This window comes from Lygodium microphyllum, chromosome 26 (genome assembly GCF_053477565.2).
Source record: "Lygodium microphyllum isolate KBCC chromosome 26, Lygodium_microphyllum_v1.1.10, whole genome shotgun sequence".
Classification (NCBI taxonomy): Eukaryota; Viridiplantae; Streptophyta; class Polypodiopsida; order Schizaeales; family Lygodiaceae; genus Lygodium; species Lygodium microphyllum.
The window spans coordinates 125,298,088-125,303,850 of NC_141160.1; positions in this window are offsets into that span (position 1 = coordinate 125,298,088).

Consider the following 5,763-nt stretch of genomic DNA (forward strand, 5'->3'; position numbering starts at 1 on the left):
TAGCGATGCCGCTACCCGTCGTTGCTAATCGCCGTCGCTACCATCTCAAATCCTTGTAGTGTTAGGTATGGATGGAATCAATCCATTTGGCATCAAAAGCACATCATACAGTGTATGGCCAGTGGTATTGGTGAACTATAATATTCCTCCATCCATGGCAATTAAAAAGGGATATGTAATGTTGTCCCTTCTGATTCCTGGAAAGCATAAGGTAAAAAACATGGACATTTACTTAGAGCCTTTGATTGAAGAGTTAGAAATGTTATGGGAAGGTATTGAGGTGCAAGATACAAGTGCATCTGCATCCTCTAGAGATTTCACATTGAAGGCCATGTTGTTGTGGACCATGTACGACTTTCCAGGATACGTAGAGTGTTCAGGTACATGTATATAACTCTATATTTGAAATTAAAGACTTGAATCAATTGCATTTTATGAATTCACTTGTTTTTTCAGGTTTAACCACGTCACGATATCATGCATGTCCTATTCGCGGTCCCTCTCTAGTTTTCTCTAGGCCGGCACGTTTAAAGAAGGTTATCTACGACAATCATCATCGATTTCTTCCTATTGACCACCCCAAATATGTTCTTCCTACTAATGGAATGACTCCACAATCTCTAACCATGCGAGATTGGAAGGAGAGATGGATTGATGTCGACAGCCACCCTCCACGGTAAAAAGTGCATTTCTCTCGATTGACTTTAAAGTATTTAGCATGATGAATTGTTTACATAATATATTGTTTATTTGTTAGGTTCTCTATATTTTTTCATCTTCCGTACTGGACTGAACTCAAGATCAATCACTTGTTGGACCCCATGTACATATTCAAAAATGTTGTATCTACATTATGGGATCACTTGATAGGGTCTCGTGATTCAATTAATGTAAGGGAGGATTTACGTAACATTGGTCGCATGAGATGAGCATGGCCACGCATTGGACCCAGAGGAAAGATTGAGCTACCCCATGCACCTTGGATGTTGTCAAAGAATAAGGAAAAAATAGGGAAGGAACAAATATATAGCTTTCGAACACCCACAAGATGTATGAGATGTCTCAAGGGAGCCTTCATAAAGAAAAAGAAAAGAGGTGTGGAGCAACTATCTAGTTTGAAGTCCCACGATTGGCACAAAATGATTCAAGTAAGGGTATCTCTAACCATGAATATATAAGTAATTAGTGGAGTAACTATGTGTAAACTTTGGGGTATGATGACTTTTTCCTTAACTAATCATTTGATCTATGAATATTGTTTACATTCAGTTCGTACTTCCTACTAGCATATCCCATTGTGTATCCAAAGATGTACGTGATATCATTTACAAGATGGGAGAGCTTGTGAGGTATGTATACATTGTATTTTTTCATTATATATCTTTGAATTTCTATACAAAAATAAACAATTCTCAAATGCATCTTGACAGATACGTGAGCTCGAAGGAAATTGATCCAAACACATTGCAAGATGCTCGAGTATTATCTGTTGAGGTGATTTGTTTGGTGGAGGAAAATTTTCCTCGATCCATTTTGACTACTTAATTACATTTACTCATACATTTGATTGATGAGATCGCACTTTGTGGGGCAGCTCATGTAAGATGGATGTTTTTTCTTGAGCGCTTCATGAAAACCTTGAAAGATTTTGTGAGGCAAAAAGCACGGCCTGAGGGAAGCATGGCTGAGGGTTGGTTAGTGCAATCCTCCCTTGTTTATATCTCTGAATATCTTGCTGAAGTGGATCCCTCTCAACCACGACTATGGAAAGATGATGAAGACTTGAGGATGGCCTCTATACTACCTCAAGGAAAAGGAATGAGTAAAGTGCTAACAAAAGAAGAACTTCATAAGTTAAATAGTTTTTTATGCTCAATAGTGATGTAATGAGCAAATGGGTGATACTATATAATGAAGCAAGGACAAGAAGAAAAAGCAAAAGACAAGAATTTCGCACTAGATATGGACGTAATGTCTCATTTCCAGATTATCTAAATGCGCTCCCACGTCATATTGATATAGATTGGTTACATGAGGAAATGGAGAGAATGGAAAAAGAGGAGGAAATTAATATATCTCAAGAAGAGTGGGAATACGCACAAGGTTGCTTATCAAAGGTGAGATATACTATCAATTAATTTGTTTCTATAAGTTTTATTTTATATAAATAATTGACATGTTTGATCTTTTATCTTTTACTACTATTGCACATTATTCAATGCACTTTGGTGTGAGGGTAAACATCTTTGAACTCAACGTATAGATGAAAAGAGAAATACCCAAGATTGTGGTGTCCTTGCTCACTTCGAGGATACATGGTGAGCATTGCACAATCAGACGTCATCCAAGTGGTTTTGTAATCATTGACTCTACAAAATTTCACCAAAACAAGAATGACACATTAGTACTACCTCAACAATGCGAGCAGGTATATATGCAAAGGCTAAATTTTTTATATGTATACATGTGATACATATACACAATATAATAAGTACAATTAAGTTTTTTGCTTTTGTTTTTCAAATACAGGTTGTGTATCATCCAATGGTAAACAATAACCGATGGTGGTATGTCATCCCTATATCTAGTCGTTCAAAACCAATATATGGTAATATTACCGACATGGAGATAGCAGATGACAATCCAACAATTAATGATGATGTGCATGATGACACCATAATGGATGATATGCGTGTACAAGATGAACCTCGCAAGGATGTTCAAGGAAATGCAGAAGAAGACAATAATGTGATTGTCGATGATATTGATGAAGTTATTGAGCAATATAGCAACACATCTGATAGTGGGATAGACTTATTTGTTTCGTTACCTCTTGGTAACATAGACCTAGAAGTAGATAGTTTAGCAAGGGCTGATCTCATTGAAGATGAGATGGATAATTCACTGTAACATACTTAATTTTCTTAATGATTCAATGTGTATTCCTAATTCTATGGTTTTTATCATGCGTACACGTGCATACTCAAGAATCAATAGTCAAGTTTAAAGCTAAATTGAATTTTCCACGATAAAAAGGAAGTATTTTTTATCATCTTCAAGTAGAGAAATTACGAGATACATATTGCAATGCTTGCTACTAATTGTAAGGTTTCTGTTGCTTGCTGCTAATTTCTTATATCAGGCTTGTCAACTGGAGGAACTGCCATTCATTAGAGAGCAATGAAAAAGTAATTATTAACTCTATTTTTTTAATTCAATGATTCAATGTGTATTCTTAATTCTATGGTTTTTATCATGCGCACACGTACATGCTCAAGAATCAATTTCAAGTGGTTAAATAATTATTAACTTTGGTTTTTTAATTATGTGAATTGCAATTTTAGGTGGTTAAATAATTGTGCATCTACTGGTGCGTCTATATTGGCGTCTATTTGCGCGGATATATAGACGTAAAATTTGCGTCTATTTACACGCACGTTTACACGCACTTATAGACGCAATGATAGATGCGCCCAACTTTGCGCATCTAACATGCGCGTCTATGCTTCGTTTCTGTTGTAGTGAAACATCTAGACTTTAGTAGAAACTATGTGAACTTCTCAAGTAACATTTATAAAAATAAAGCTTCACTAAGCATGTAGGCTATTTTTCCAATCTCCCTATCTAGTTTTGTTGAACTAACTTAACTCCTCATGTAGAGAGACCAAATAGTGTACATAGTCGTATAGGTAAACTCCTTAGGACGATCGATTGTTTTTGTTGGTTTCTTTTACTAGAATAAAAATCACTACAAGGATACGGAGGCATAGCGATAGTGCTTTCCGACGCAAAATAGCAATGTCAATAAATGCGATGCAAATAGTGACGGTGCTCAGACAAAAAAATGCAGGCCGAAACTCGAGCGCATTCAACGTAATCGACATAAAACATCATTATGTAATAGTGTGAATCGATATTTCCACTTGTTGTGGAGTTGCAAAAGGAGTGGTATGTTAATGCTCTTTGTTCGTGATCCTTGAATGAATAGCTTAGTGCTTCATGACAAAGAGTATGACCTCTATGTTTCTTTATGAAGGCTATGAGTATAAGTGTGCCATTATGTTAAAAGTGGACAATTTTTCTATGTTTACCCTTCCAAAGAGTTGTCCTTAGTAGGGATCTATCCTTTTGCTATAATAGCTATTAATTTTAAAGTATAGTTGTAACATGGATGTGCCATATATGAGCACTAACCTTATTCTACATCTCTTTTGTCTTAAGCCATCTCATCTCAGCCGACTTTTTGAAACAAAACAAACTATTGGGAAGCATAGTGTGTAAATCATTTTTCTAGGTAGTTGAAAAATCCATAGAGAAGTTTAAGGGTGTAATGATATGTATGTGTAGTATCCCATGTTTGTGTTTATCAGTTTTTTTGTTTAAGAGAAGCATTAGCACTTAAGTATTATGCTCAATGTCTAAAGAAAGCTCTTTGAAAATGCAGGTAATATATGATTTTTTGTATGCAAATAAATTTATCTTTTTCCTGTGTTTTTTTTGTAGATGTCGTATCCTAGTTCATCTAGCAATGACCTAGATGTGGATCGCATGAATGATACATTGGCCTCCTTTGGCAAGGGGATCAATGCATTTTTTGGAGGTTTTCCTAGTAGGGAAGACTTCATGGGAGGACTAGACACCTTGGCCGCTCTCCCACAGCGGACGAAATGTTCAGTGTCATGTCTGGGATGCCTCTCGTGTCTTTTCCTGGCACTACTTCCCAGACTCCACATGTAGGTACTCCACATACACGTACTCCATATGCAGGTACTCCATTTGCAGGTACTCCACGTGCTCCACGTGCATCGGCTGAAGCACAAGCATCTGTAGAAGCACGTGCATCTGCAGAAGCTGGTGCGTCCAGCGAGGCAGAGGGTAGTCGACACAGAGGGAGGAGGGAGGACGAGGCTTGTGTGGGGGTTGCCTAGGAGGTGGCGAGCGATCACCCTCACCAGTAGATCACGTAGAGGAGGTTGTACGCCAGTACTATAGAGTTACAGATGCTGGTGGCATCTTTCATGATGATGAGGGAATGGATGTAATGGCGTACATGAGGAGCGTTGTGCATGCGACGTATAAAGATTTTTTCATTGCCTTCAAAAATCAGAAAAGCAACTTGTGGCAGGAGGTGTTGAGGGCAGTCCATAGGAGGTACCCAAATCCTGAGGGTCAACGATTCTCGGATGATTGGGGACGTACAAAAGTGAGGGATATGCTTCACAATAAAAGATTCCACCTCATGACACGGGCCAAGGACTCACTGCGGAGGCTGGAGGAGGGGCGTGGAGCCTATAGCCAACCACCTATGTGCCACCGCATAGAGTGGAAGAAAGACAACAAGCAAGCAGTTGAGAAAGTGAAGAGTCGCCAGCACGCAGAGGCGCGACGGATCCAAATGGAAACAATGAGATCGTTGCATTACAGATCGGGCGGCAGAGAGTCGTGGGAGATAGAGTTTGTAAGTATATTTTGATTTTTAGTTTTTTTAAATTTATATTTCTTTCAATTTTTTATATATTTTAGTCTAATTGTTTGTATATCTCTAAATGTTTTGCAGACTACCATCGTTGGTAAGACACCTACTCCTAGAGAGGTAGGTTACCATCGAGGCCATAACCGCGCAACGACATGGCTTTACTTTTATGAGGAGGGTCTCATCACACTGAGGACCAATACAACTGGGCCATGAGGATTCCACAGCCAGAGGAGGTATGTTTTTCTTACTTTCCTATTAAAAGTATAACTAATTATAACTTTCTCTCC